At 41.7% G+C, this 15,132-nt stretch overlaps 1 protein-coding gene across 2 annotated transcripts in view; it reads right to left on the bottom strand.

Annotated features, from left to right (window-relative positions):
• Positions 1-10,523: 10,523 nt before the first annotated feature.
• The window catches only part of SEC23IP (SEC23 interacting protein), a 54,095-nt gene continuing 49,486 nt past the window's right edge, over positions 10,524-15,132 (bottom strand). Inside the window, exon 19 of one of the 2 annotated variants that reach the window (XM_067024525.1) lies at positions 10,524-10,585. The gene's annotated coding sequence lies outside the window, so the exon portion shown is untranslated. Of the gene's footprint in view, positions 10,586-11,754; positions 11,822-15,132 lie in introns of those variants that run through there. The other variant, XM_067024524.1, reaches the window with a different exon arrangement.

Below are 15,132 nucleotides of genomic sequence, written 5' to 3' on the forward strand. Positions count from 1 at the left end.
TCTAATCTGGGTTAAGTAATCATGTTATTAAACTCTTCTGTATCCTTGGTTATTTCTGCTTAATTTATCAGCTTTTGAGTATATGTTAAAATCTCCAACTATAATTCTTGATTTATCTATCTCTCATCTTAAATCTACCATATGTTGCTTTATATGTTCCAAAGGTATAATATTAGGGGCATATGTCTATGATCATTAGATCTTCTTGGTCTATTGTGCCTTTTATCAGCATGCAACACCTTGCTTTGTCTTTGATTTTTTTTCCATAAGTTTGTTTTGTCTGACACTAAAATTGTTCCTTGAGCTTTATTTGCCTGGTATATCTATTTTCACCTCTTTACTTTCAGTTTTCCTGTGTCCTTTTGTTGCAAGTGCAACTTGGTAGATAAAATGTCACTGGATCTCAGGATTCTCTCACTCAGCCCATCCCAGAGTCTCTGACTTTGGCAGTCATCCTTCTTTCACAGGCCTCCTGATCCTCAGATGTCTCTTAATTGTTCTTCTGAGTTCACCATTATTCCCTTAAGACTATTCATTGGCCAGTGATGGCTCTCTGGTAGGGAGAAGAGGCCCTGCCTTGAGCTTCTCCAGGTGAGTTGGAGGTACAGACTCAGAAAGCCCCGACTTGGGCTTTCCAAGCTCAAGCAGTTCCTGCCTGGGCACCTTGTGGTGTGATAGAATCTCTGGACACATGCAGGTGGGAACTCAATCAATCAGTGTGTTCATCTACCTGCTAGTTTATGAGCTGCTTTAGATTTTAGGGTTTCAAGCACCCAAAGTTCTGGTCCAGCCATACAATCAAAGGTTTGCTATTGCCCTGGTTTGGTGATGTAAGAGAGAGAAAAAGCCCAAGTATAACCGGTCCCAGTCCAACCCTGGCTTTGGTTTCCTGCCCTGGACCCAACTCTCCCCTTTCTCCTGAGAGTTCAGGGTCAGTTGCAAAGTGAGGGTTGGAGCACCATTCCCTCCCTATCTCCTCTCGGCATCGCCAGTGCCGGAATCAGAAGTTGTTGGTTTCCCTAACCAGAAGATAAATTCTGAATAGCCTGTAACAGACATTTGTTTTTCTTGCAAGATATTGTGCAACTGTTTGTTGCCTATAAATCAACTTAATTTAGATTTTGAGCCTTTCCCATGGTCAAGCTGGTGGAAAAATACAGGCCCTTTCTCTCTTGATTTTCAAAAGGTGATCTATTCACATGGCTCAGGAATATCTAAAAAGTGACACTGTGAAAACCTCCTTCCCACCCCCAAATCTAACCACTGATATCAGTTTATTATGCACATTCCAGAGTTTCATTTTATATATATACAAGAAGCATAAGAATGTATTATATATACACGCACGCACTGTCTTATTTGCTCCCTTTTTCTGCGAACGACAGCATACTATACAATCCACTCAGCATTTTGCCTTTGTTATTTCACTTAACTTTCTGGTAGATCTTTCTCTACCGAAAGGTTGAGCATCCTTTTTATAGCTCTACAGTCCCTCACAGTATGGAGGACTGTGATTTATCTAACCATCTCCCCCTGACAGACATCGAGGTTGTTTACGGTCTCCGCTATTACAAACAATGCTGCGTTGAATAAAATAGAGCATTTAAACAAGGGGGGGAAACAAAAGAACAGCCAAGGCATTTCAGTTTGTGAGCGTTTCCCAGTAACTTCTTTCTCCTGCTGCTGTTTCTTCCTGCTGCATTTTTATTTCCCTGGAAGCTTCATGTTGATGCTTGATTGCAGTTTCCACATTGTACAGGGTCATTTTAGCACTTGGAATTACACAATAAAATAGAAAAACTGTGCATTTGTGGGCAGCAACAAGAGCAGCAAATCTTGCATTTCTCCAATGCCTTCTGCAGCCCCAAGTGCTGAGACAGTAGGCCGGCGGAGACTGCGAAAGCTCAACACACAGTGACAATCAGCTTCAGACACCTCCTTTCTGCCACAGCAGCCGAAGATGCCCAGGGTGTGCTGGTCAGGCCATTCTTCCAAAGGCTACGGAAACCACAGAAGGCACACAGGAATTTTTTTCCTCAGTGCTTTCAAAAATCCGCTGGCATATATACTGAAAAGAACTGAAAGCAGGAGGACTTCCCTGGTGGTCCAGTGGGTAAGACTCCACACTCCCAATGTAGGGGGGGCCTGCGTTCAATCTCTGGTCAGGGTACTAGATCCCACCTGCCGCAACTAAGAGTTTGCCTGCCGCAGCTAAAGATCCTGCATGCGGAAATGAAGATCCCGCGTGCCGCAACTAAGACCCGGCGCAGCCAAATAAGTAAATAAATATATTTTTTTAAAAGAATTGAAAGCAGGGACTCAAAAGTGGTATTTATACACCCACGTTCAAAGCAGCTCTATTCACAATAGCCAAAGGGTGGGAGCAACCCCAGTGTCCACTGACGGATGAACGGATAAACAAAATGTAGTATATACATAAAATGGAATGTTATTGGGCTTTAAAAAGGCAGAATATTCTGGCAAGTACTACAATATAGATGAGTCTTGAGGACATTATGTTCAGTGAAATAAGCCAGACACAAAAGGACAAAGACTATATGTTTCCGCTTACATGAGGTACCTAGAGTCATCAAATTCGTAGACACAGAAAGCAGAACAGTGGCTGCCAGGGGCTGGAGGAAAGAAAGGAGTGGGAAGTTATTGTTGATGGGTACTGAGTTTCAGTTTTGCAGGATGAAAAGAGTTCTGGAGATGGATGGTGGTGATGGTTGCACAAAAATGTGAATGTACTTCATGAGACAATATTGCACTTAAAAATGGTGAAGATGGTAAGTTTTTGTTTTGGTTTTTGGTGGTGTCTTAGTTCCCCGACCAGGGATCGAACCCGTATCCCCTGCAGTGGAAGCGCAGAGTCTTAACCACTGGTCCACCAGGTAAGTCCCTAAGATGGTGAGTTTTATGTTATGTGAATTTTACCACAATTTTTTTAAAATTTAAAGAGTAAAAAAGATAAACTATTGGCAGCCCCCTGATTGATGTCAGTCTCTCTGTATCAGCAGCTGTAAGCAGAGCCTTTTCTGATCAAATCATTTCTCCACGATCCATTTCTCCACATCAGTGGAGTCGCACAGAAAAAGATCTTATCCTGAGGACAACAGTAGTGAGACCACAAGTTAATATTAATCAAGCCCCCACTAAGCCGGGCACTAAGCTCGGCTCCTCTATCTCATTTAATCCTAATTAAAGCTCTGCAAGGTCAACAGTATCTGCATTTTGCAAATGAGAAAACCAATGTTCGGTAAATCCAAAAGATAAACAGCTGAAAACTATTAGCACTCATTAGAGTGAGGAGTTAGGCAAGGGACAAGAGATAAATGAAAAATAATCAATACTTTCCCATATACCAAAAATTTCCAACTCGAAATTGTTTTTAAAAAATCATCCCATCCACAGCAACAACAAAAACTTCAAAGTACTGGGGAAACATTGCAAAAAATCTACTGAAGAAATATAAATAAGAGAGGAATTGGGACAAGGGGACAGAATGAAAATTTCACTTTTTACCTGGTGCAATGGACTGAACATATATGTTCCCCCCAAATCCATATGTTGAAATCATAACCCCCAATGTCATGGTATCAGGAGGTGGAGCTTTTGGAAGGTGATTAGGTTACGAGGGTGGAGCCCTCATGAAAGGGAACAGTACCCTTATAAAAGAGACCACAGGGAGCTCCCTCACCCCTTCTGACATGTGAGGATACAGTGAGAAGACAGCCATCTATAAATCAGGAAGCAGGCTCTCACCAGACACTGAATCTACTGACAGCTTGATCTTGGACTTCCCAGCCTCCAGAAATGTGAGAGCTAAATTTCTGCTGTTTATAATTCATCCAGGGCTTCCCTAGTGGCGCAGTGGTTGAGAGCCCGCCTGCCGAGGCAGGGGACATGGGTTCGTGACCCGGTCCGGGAAGATCCCACATGCCGCGGAGCAGCTGGGCCCGTGAGCCATGGCCACTGAGCCTGTGCGTCCAGAGCCTGTGCTCCGCAACGGGAGAGGCCACAACAGTGAGAGGCCTGCGTAACACAAAAAAAATAAATAAATAAAATATAATTTTCATCCAGTCTGTGGTAGTTTGCATAGCAGCCCCAACAGACTAAAATACCCAGTACTACCTCTGTATAGTTTTGTATTTGTGGGGACTTCCCTGGTGGTCCAGTGGTTAGGACTCCATGCTTCCACTGAAGGGAGCATGGGTTCAATCCCTGACTGGGGAACTAAGATCCCACATGTCACATGGTGCAGCCAAAAATAATAATAATAATAATAATAATTTTATATTCATATTAAAATGAAATTCCTGCCTAGTGAAAAAAATAAATGATGCCCTGGGCCTAAAGTAAAAACCTCTCCAAGTTGCTGTGAGGACCAGATGAGATCCTGCACAATGATGGCTTCTCCCAGTGCCTGGCACACAGTCAGCACTCTGCGGATGGAGATTTTTCTTATTTCTTTGAATGCTCTTCAGTGGTAACAAGGAGAGCCAAATATCAGACAGGCTGATGCTAATAGTGGTTGGAAGTACTCTTTGAGTAAGATTTATTTTAATTTCCAATCTTCTTCAATGTAGTTAAAATTACAATTTGATTTGTATAAATATGTATTTACCTAAGGAGAAGTAACACAATGAGAATAAAATACATTGCAGTAAAATACCTAGTGTATGTATATGTAAAAAATTATAGGAAATATGTATGAATTCATATGGATGTATTTAAAATGCATTAACCAAGAACTTAACAGTAGTCAGAAGGCAGTTGAATCGGGAATACAGGAGTTAATTAATACAATTGTTAATACAGAATTTTATGACTGAGAAAATGGTGCATTTTATGTATTGATTTTTTTTTTTAAGGCAGAAATAGTAACCAAATTTAAAATGGGTCAGGGTAGTGAGAGTGGCAATCTTTACTCTAAGGAAAAAAAAAAAAAAAAAAAATCCTTTAACCCATCCAGGTGTTTTATTTGATCCAATCAGGGTCTGATTTCTCTGGTTCTTCAGAAACTTTTCTAATTTTAATGTTTACTTCTTCCTTTGAAGGGTGAAGTCCACCAACTCTTGTACATACTTAAGGAGATTAATTTTTAAGCTCTCTCCTCTGATATAAAATGTACATCACCTCCTCTCCTTTCATGTTAGTTCCCACTGGGGTGAGCCAGGCACAAAAATTTGAAGAAGTCTCAGCTATTATTAAGGAAGGAATACAGGACTACCAATCAGGCTGAAGACATGGGTCAAGGAGATTTAAAAAGAAACTCATTCATTAATTCCATTAATTCCTGTATGTTAAACACTTTACATCCATGAGCTCATCTAATTCTCGTAACAACCCTAAAAAGTATAAGTAACTATTATAATCCTTATTGTACATTTTAGGGCTGTAAAGCTTCAAGAAGTGAGATTACATGATGAGTAAGTGGTGGAACAAACAAAGGCAATCTCTTTCCAGAGCCTGTGCTCTTAGCCATTACCCTATACCCCATCCAGCCCCTCAGTGGGAGACCTGCCAGGTCACACTAGGCACTGAGTGTTTTTTCCCTAGGATTATAGACAAAAGTGCAGTGAGAGGAGAACTCCAGCTCTGGGTGCACAGAGACCTTACTAAGGGCAAAAGCTGGTCCTTGGAAAATGTTCCCCCAAAGAGAGATGTGTCTGGTAAGAAATTAAAGGCAAAGCTATGTAAGCAATTGTGGAAATTCATAGCCATGGTGCTGCCCACTGAGGTGAAGACATTCCTGTCAAGTAGTGACTTAAGCAGTGATTTTAAGCCACCCAGCATTTTAACACAATGTGCCTTAGTGTGTGGTTTTCTTTGTATTTATCCAGCCAAGGATTTATAGTGCTTATTGAAACCATTCATCACTTTTGGAAAATCCTCATTATCTCTTAAAATATTGCTTCTGCCCTATTCTCTGTCCTCCTTGCCTTCAAGGACTCCAATTACACATATTTATATCTTCCATCATATTCCATACATCTCTTACACTCTTTCCTGTGGTTTCTATCCTTTGCCTCTGTGAGCATAAGTCTATCTCTTTCTGACCTACCTTCCAATCCACTATTCCTCTCTTCAACTATGTCTTATCTGGTGTGAAAACCACTGCTGAATTCTTATCTTCCATTGCTATATTTTTCAGTTCTAGAATTTCCATTCAGTTTCTTGTATATCTCCAGTTCTGCAAAATAAGTCTCCAAATTGTCATCTAATTTCTTGACAATATTAATCACTGTTATTTTAAGTCTGTGTCTAATAACTCCAATGTCTGGATCTACTATACATCTGTCTTTACCATTTTTTTTGTCTGTTTCATTTTGGTTTTCAGTCATATAGATTGGTCATTAAGTATGAAAAATTATACAGAAAATTTGAAGCTCTGGGTGATGTTATCTTCCTCTCCCCCAAAATGTATTTTTCTTCTTGCAGGTAGTTTGGAGAGGGGTAGATCACCTTACAACCAAGGATTAAGCTGATTTAAACCTGGGCTTTAGTCTTTGTGAGGGCTGCTCTACTTCTGGTTCATCCCTATCTGATGGAATAGACTGTTAGAAGTCCCAGCTGAAATCCTGGGGGTATTTATAAGAGTCCCTCATCCTTGGTGTGCCTTAAACTTTAATTGTTGTCTCCTCAGTCATAAGAATGCCAGAAGAGCTCGCTTAGTAGCATCTCAGTTGGCACTTTCTGCATTGGCAACTACCTCGAGGGGAGAAGTGGCACCAAATGTCAGCCTTCCCTTCTCTCTGGGATCTTGATCTCTCAAGTCCTTGCTTCTTTGGCACGTCTCTGCTACCCTCAAACATTTTTCCCATCTATTATATTTTCTAGTTGTTTTTGGTGGAAGGGCTGGTGTACAATAAGCTAGTCCACCATTACTGAAAGTAGAAATCTCCCTCACAGCATGCAACTGAAAAATGTGATGAGTTGGGTACTAAAAAACTGGGTGGGGAAAAAAGCCAAAAAGTAACAAGAATATTCCAGAAGGTAAGATTTCTTGTCAAGAGGCAACATTGGATGGGCTACTCTGCTCCCCCTCTTCCACTCTCATACACATAATTTGGATTTAAAAGATTTTGGAAGGTAAATACAGAGTCTGAACAGGTTTGTGAGGAAACAATACCTAAAGCCAATTATTACATTCCCTGAAATTAAAGTTTTATGTCCAAAGGCAAATATCATTTTTAAATAAGTGAAATGCCACAGGTACTACAAAAGGAATTTAAATTTTGCTAATGCTAACACTGGCTACATAAGTCAGACCAAGTTCTAAAGTAAGACATATGCCCCGAATGAAAACAAATGAATGCAATACAAATCATATACACAGCATAAACAAGATAACTCAAAACTTCCTGAACTAGGGAGCCTTTCCAGAAGATTCAAAAAGGTTCAGAAACTGGATCATTAGGTTTACATGGAATCCACTGATCAAACCAGTTTGTGGTTTAGACACAAAATACCACCTTTTGGTTAAAAAAAAAAAAGCCAATGCATTCTAACAGAGGAATGCCTTCTAGAATTCACATTTCCTAAAACTGTTTCATTTTTTTAAATTCAGCTTTTTAGCAGGATTAATCTTTGGCTGAAAAATAGAAAAACCACTTTACTAGATAGCTCAGTGATTGAGAGTTAAATCTACTTGAAGTGTAAGTTTGGGGGGGATACCAACACTACCATTTAGGAAACAGAATCTTGAGGGTGATTTTGAGCCTGCAAAGAGGTTGTACAAAGACTCAAATAAAATCAAGTGAAGAAAAAAAAAAATCAAGTGAAGAAAGTCTGATTTTCTTAGCAACTTCCTATTTCATTTGACCTCAGAGAAATCTTATATCTGTTCAGTGATTGAATTTAAAACCTAATTCAAATGTTCACAAAGCTTTCTCTGAAAGGAGGTTCATCAAAATGTTGATCTATCTGATGTATCTTTCTATCCATACACACACACACACACACATATACATACATATTTGGAAAACTGGAAACAATAAAAAAATAGGTGACTAAGTAAAAATTGATTTGATTTTACAGAAGATTGTTTTCATAACATAGAAAAAACTCAAGAAATAGTAAATGAAAAAAGCAAGTTCCAAATATTATAATGTGATCCCATTTTTATTAAGGAAAAGTGCAAAATGGTGAGGGTGGAATACGTGTGATTGTTATTTTCCCATTTATGCTTCTTTGCATTTTCCAAATTTTCAAATCCAACACAATGCCAAGAGCTATTTCATATTTATACTTTTTAAGGCCTGTCAGAGTTACCTATATTGATAAATAATGTACTTCCACACAGAAACAAAATGGTGCCACAGAAAGAGGACTGGACTTGGAGAAGAGTTGAGTTCAAGTCCCAGCTTCACCGTTCACTCCTCTGAGTCACAGTGGACAAGTCATAGCACCTCTGGGAATCTCGGTTCTCTCATCTATAAAGATGGAGGGACTTCCCTGGTGGTGCAGTGGTTAAGAATCTGCCTGCCAATGAAAGGGACACGGGTTTGAGCCCTAGTCTGGGAAGATCCCACGTGCCACGCAGCAACTAAGCCCGCAAGCCACAACTACTGAACCACATGCCACAACTACTGAAGTCCGTGCACCTAGAGCCCGTGCTCCTCAACAAGAGAGGCCGTTGCGATGAGAGGCCCGCGCACCACAACGAGGAGTGGCCCCTGCTCGCCGCAACTAGAGGGAGCCTGCACGCAGCAATGAAGGTCCAACGCAGCCATAAATAAATTTATTTTTTTTAAAAAAAGATGGAGATGCTTATCCCTGTCCCGCCTTCCTCCCTTAATTAGTGCGAAGGTCAAACACGGAAAGTTCATGAAAGCCTTCTGCCAAGAGGAAAGTGAGGTTCAATAAAAGGAATAATCAGTAACTACCAAAGATGCTCTTAAAGTTCTTGTGGGTCCGCCTCAAGCTTATAAAGTTAAAGGCTCTGTATTTTGTCTCAGAAAAAATATCTATCGTCACACACCTGTTCCCTCAGGTGGGACAAATGTGGGACCCCGACAAAGCACCAAAGCAGGAGTGTTGGACAGGTAGGTAGTATCAGCCCATAGAGAGAAAAAACAAGATGTTTTCACAAACCACTGAAGAAACAGCTGTCCCAGGTCCCTGGTGGTACCTTGTCAACAGTTACATGAAGCAGAAGAAGACAAGGTAAGGATGTAGTGGGAGAGACATCCACGTATGAAGAACAGGGTAATTTTTTAAGATGATAACACACTCCTCTGCCTTCCAAATCCACTAAAAAAAAAAAAAAGAATCTTGGGACTTCCCTGGTGATCCAGTGGTTAAAACTCCACGCTTCCACTGCAGGGGCACAGGTTTGATCCCTGGGCAGGGAAGTTCTATATGCCGTGCAGTGCGGCCAAAAAAAAAAAAAAGAAAGAATCTTGAACAACAGGCTGAAAGAGTTTGTCCAAACATTGAAAGAAAAGTAAAAGCTTGAATTTTCATCTTATTTTTAAAATTTTGCTTTCTGTACTCTGACCACAATTCCACCAGTTACTTATTATGTGATCCTGGACAAGTCACTCCATGTTTCTGACCTCTGTTTCCTTATCTATAAAATGGGCCTGTGCCATTCCTATGCCACAAATGTCAGAGTGACCTATGAAGCTGTTATTCCACTTGGGATTCAAGGTGGACACAAATGGACTTGGGCGCAGGAGACCAGGACTCCAATGCTGGCTTTGTCATTATCTGCAATGGTGACCGAGGCCCTTCCTCTTTAATCCTCAGATTGCTGGGAAGGGTTAGAAGGATTCCTGAGCTCCCAACCCAGCCACAGTTCAAGCTACGCACTTCCACTGTTCTCCCAGACTGGGCTGTTTATATACAAGTGGCCACCCTCCCCCTGCAGTGGCATCTGTGCTAGGACACCACCTCTGTCTGACAAGTTGAACTTGTACAGATAGCGCTGCCAGCCTGCCACTGACAGCGATGCAACTTGGCTGTTTTTATAGTTACAGAAGTACGTAGATTTACATCGATCTGTCCACGGGCCCTTACTGTCTGATAAGACTCCTTGTGGCCAAGACTAGAAATTTGTGAAATTCCAAGTCTTCCTCCCTTTTCTCCTCCAACTTCTTCCCCAACTGACCGTCTAATTTTAACAACACTGAACATTTGTTTCCAGATTTTCACTCTTTAACTCTCCCATGATGAACAATCCAGTGTATATAAATCTTTGTCTATTTTTTAAAATACTCTATTTCTCAAAGTGAAATTTACTGGATTAAAAGGTACAGACCATTTTAAGGCTCTTGATACATACTACAACAAATTGTCTCTGGAAAAGAACAAGCAATTGATATTCCTGCTAGCAATGTATGAAGCTGTGGGCCCATCCTTTTGATTTGTTTTGTTCATTTGCCAGTATGAGCAGTTACATTTTAATTTGTATTTTGGGGATAAGTCACAAGGATGAACATTTTATTTCAAGTGTACTGGCTTGTTTTGTTCTGTTTCAGTGAATTACCTGTTCGTGTCCTTTTCATACTTTTTAAGTTCATCAAAGAAAATCTGTGAAGCAATTCCTTCCATAGCTAAACAGGTGGGAGACTTAACTCTAGACACAAAAATAAAAATGGGAAATTGATTAATGTGAAATGAAAACTTTAGCTAAATATCCTGTTAACACACACATTGGTTACAGAAATTAAAGCATACATACTTCCATTTAAAAATATTTTTTACCTTAAAGAAATTTTAAGAAAAATTGATCTTTTTCTCTAATTTGCCATTCTAAATCCACCTGATGAAAAACTGTGACTTTTCTTTAGATGTGACACTTTTAGTCAAAATGAAACAATATAAAATAAATTCAAAAGCAAAGTAAAATAAGATAAAAACTAACCACTTTAAAGTTGGCTGGGATCTGAACTATACAAAACTAAACAACATCCATAAAATGAAAACTTCTTTAAATATTCATTTCCCTTTGGGGCCTGGCAAATGGGAATTTAGTTCCAGTTTACTGCACACGATCACTCTTGAAATTCAAGAAAGTTCTTTCCGGAATTTTAAGATATGCCAAGAGTAGAGGTGATGTTCCTCTTTTTTAAAAAACAAAAACAAAAACAGTTTTCACATTTTTTCATTTAAATTTTATTTATTTACTTATTTATTTATTTATCCATTGCAGTGGCTTCTCTTGTTGCGGAGGATGGGCTCTAAGCGCACAGGATTCACTAGTTGTAGTGCACGGGCTCAGGAGTTGTGGCACACGGGCTCAGTAGCTGTGGCTCACAGGCTCTAGAGTGCAGGCTCAGTAGTTGAGGCGCATGGGCTTCGTTGCTCCACGGCATGTGGGATCTTTCCAGACCAGGGCTCAAACCCGTGTCCCCTGCATTGGCAGGTGGATTCTTAACCACTGGGCCACCAGGGAAGTCGCTTGATGTTCCTCTTTCAGTTCCAAAGAAAGTGGTGACAGACATGACTCTACAATGCAGCCAGCAGACTGGATTTAATTCTCTGCAGATCAGCAGCACATGTTGGACTGGAGACACCGAGGATTCAGAAACCTTCATCTTTACGTATTTCTTCTGGAGGAGACTGAGGCTCAAACTCATCAATTCAAAACTCATCAGATGTGACAACAGTCAAGGTAAACTATAATTTTCAGTTGGCAAAATATTGTCATTTTATAGAGAATAAAACTCCACAGGCCCCAGGCAATAAGAAGTCATGAAAGAGGGAGAGAATCATATACAGTCATCCGAAGACCACGGCCCTACTAGATTCCAGGGTTGACAAAACTGATTTGGGAAAGTGGAAAAAATGTGGAGACGGCGAGGGCTTGATTCTGAAATTTGTTGGAAAATGAAAAATGATACCAGAAGATGAATTTTGAAAGAAGTTAAATGAAAAGTATTTGGGCTGAAAGATCTGAGGTATATAGTCTCAAAGAAAAAAAAGTAACTTCCTATTACAACTGTATGTTTCCAATATAAGACTGAAGAGTTTGCCCATCCAAATGCTGAATAACAAAATCTCTCCCTTTCACACACATGACCCAAACATGACCTACAGAAGTTCTAACGAGAACTTCTAATGACAGAAAAGCTACTTCAAAACTGGCAAATTAAGAATTTCTGGAAGCCTGTCTAGTAAAAGCTATCATGGGTATTATTTAAAGAAACTAAGTATTTTGACACAAGATAAGGGGGTGGGGGGTGGATTTTATATTTATCTTCCCACAGGGAAAGCTTTGTTCTTTTTTATTCAGAGGAACAAATAACATTAAATACAGATCCTTAAGGTGAAAGTGAACTTCCAGCCTAAAAAGGACACCTCGCCAGGTAACTGCACGTTTAGAAATGGGCATCTCCCTCCGTCGGAGACGCTTGCTGAAATCTACTCATGCAGGTGCCTTCCTCTTACCTAATGGATGTCCACGAGGGTCCAGGTGTAACTATGAGAAACTCTCTCACGTTCCCACTGTGTTTGGGGAGGGGTGCAGGTTGAGGACAGTGTGGCAGAGGCTGTAGGTGTCAGGGAAGAGGATGCAAATGGGGTTCTTACTCGCGTTTCTGTGCCCTCGGGGTTTGCCTCCCTTTGAGGGCAGAGAATGGAATCCCGTGTTAGCCGTTTTCCCCTGTTGAACAGTGCTTTTTCAGTTAAGACACCTGAGACCAAACCAGGGTAAGACAAATGTCAATTAAACATCACTGAGCAGCCCTGGTACAGGGGAAGCAGGCCCACTCAGGGTTTCTGGAGGGTGGAGGCTTTGCGGAAAAGGTGGGAGCCCGAGGTTCTGGTCTGCTGCAGCATCTGGAAAGGAGGATAATGGAAGAGCAAATCTGGGAGGACGAATGACCAGCTTGGTTCATACAGAGGGAGCAGCAGGCGAGGCTGGAGAGAGGCTGGGGAAGCAGAGCAGGGAGGACAGGAAATTCTGAACCAGGGAAAGCCACCCAGCGGTAGAGGGGAGCTGGAGATGGCTTCTGAGGACAAGCTGGGAGGGCAGAGGATTCAGGATGGACTGCAGAGTTAGGACGGTGTCTTGGCTGCCTAGGCTTAAGGAAAGCCGGGGTGATGGCAGTGAGAATGGAGAAGCAACCCCAGAGAAACAATAAAACCTGGGGGCGGTCACTGAGACACTCAGGAGGGCACACAAGCTAGGACACTTCTACAAACATTCTTTTGTAAGGACAAAAGACCATTTTTGCGTTTATCCCTTCCTTTTCAGTTGAAAGGGTAACAAACATCTAGGTCCTGTTTAGACCAATATTTGGGAATCTTCATTAACACGAGGTTTAACGTCCCACATTAAAAAAAAAAAAAAAAAAGTACTTCAGGCAGAAACAACAAATTATAATCTACATCTCCTAAAACTTATCTTTTTCTTTCAAAGGTTATCCTTTGAAAATGCTTTTGCTTGTGAAAAAACAAGCAGGGGTCGGGGGGAGCAGTGCTGTGACTGCCTAGGTGCTTCCAGAAAGAGGCAGTCAATTTGCAAGCAGCTTTCTATAGTAGAGGTTTCCCTTTATTTTTGAGGCTTAAGCGCACTTTGTTCTCCCCTGCCGTTAACTGAGTGGCCCTGGCAAGACGGCTAGCTTCTATGCGCTTCAGTTCTCTCATCTGTAAAATGGGGAGAAGAAACCTGCCTCCATGGGCCTTCTGTTTGTTTTTTTGTTTTTTGTGGTTTTTTTGCGGTACGCGGTCCTCTCACTGTCGCGGCCTCTCCCGCTGTGGAGCACAGGCTCCGGACGCGCAGGCTCAGCGGCCATGGCTCACGGGCCCAGCCGCTCCGCGGCACGTGGGATCCTCCCGGACCGGGGCCGTGGGGCTTCTGTAAAGATTACATGAAAGAGCTGGCACAGTGCCCGAAACACAGCTGACGCCCCCAAAACACGAGTTCCCCTCCCCAGTTCTCTTCCAGGGAGTAACATTCAGAGAACTGCCACAGCCTTGTTCACCTGAAGTTTCTTCAGAAGTGCTGTTCAAAATACCTTTTCACCTCCTGGGAAAGAGAAGCAAACGAGTCTCAGAGATGCAGCTGAGCACAGACTTTGAGGGGCACAGGAGAGGAACGCCTCTTCGCTGGTAGTAAGCACTTCCCAATATTCCAACCATGCTCCTTTCAACAAGAGTGAATGCTATTAAGTGACTAACAGAAAGAAAAGGCATCACATGAAATGTTGTCTTTCAAACAGCTTTAATGAAAACCATTCTCAACACATTCCAACAGCTCTTTTTGTGTTTCACGAACTTAATCTCTTCCAGTTGCCCCAACAGGTGATGCTGTTTCCCACCTCAGGTCTTTCCACCTCTTGAATGCACTTTCTTTCCTGCCTTGGCCCTGGTTGCCCCTGCTTACCTGTCTCTTAATTTACAGAAAGGCCAACCCTGGCACCCCTACTGAGGCTAGGGGAGAGGTGCAGACAGGGGGATTCACTACCCATTCTCCACACTTTTGATTATTTGAAAATTTCCACAATAAAACCTTTCAAAGTCATTATTTAATATAAGAAGTGAAATTAAAACACGGTGGGTCATCCCAGGTACACCAATTCCACCTGTCCGTGAACCTGAACTGCAGCTCACCCCCTAGCAAATACACAGCACTGCCTGCTTTCTCATGGATGCGTCCTTGCTAATCCCTGGTCTATTTTACAGGTTGCTATAAGTTTCCTATGTTGGACACAAGTTGCGATAGTTTACTGTCACATTAAGTGTGAATACTGCCCAAACGTGTTTCACTTGCTTTGAGACTGAAAAAAAGGAAGCACTAAATGTAGAGGCTGCGCTATCTCACGAGCGCCCACTAGTGTCAACAACATGAAGTCATCCTCAGAGTTCTGTGGGGCTGATAGGTTTGGGGAAATCTGCAATAGCGTTGATGTTGAAAGCAGGAAAATAAACATCAGGGAGATAAGAAGGCAGAATTTAGGAAGACAAACATGTTTTCTGGATCCTTATCCCAAAAGGAACTTAGGGAATCAAGGCATGGAGAAGTCACTCAAAGTTGCTCTCCACGAGTCCCACTGATCTGTGTGAAGACAGCCACATGAACATTACCATGCCCCGTGCCCTCCCCGGCTGGCTCCACAGCTCCTGTCCTCCCTTCCAGTCACCTGCAGACACCTGGGCCTCTGTGAAGGATGCTCTGCT

The sequence above is a fragment of the Kogia breviceps genome, chromosome 2 (genome assembly GCF_026419965.1).
Source record: "Kogia breviceps isolate mKogBre1 chromosome 2, mKogBre1 haplotype 1, whole genome shotgun sequence".
In the NCBI taxonomy this organism is placed as follows: Eukaryota; Metazoa; Chordata; class Mammalia; order Artiodactyla; family Physeteridae; genus Kogia; species Kogia breviceps.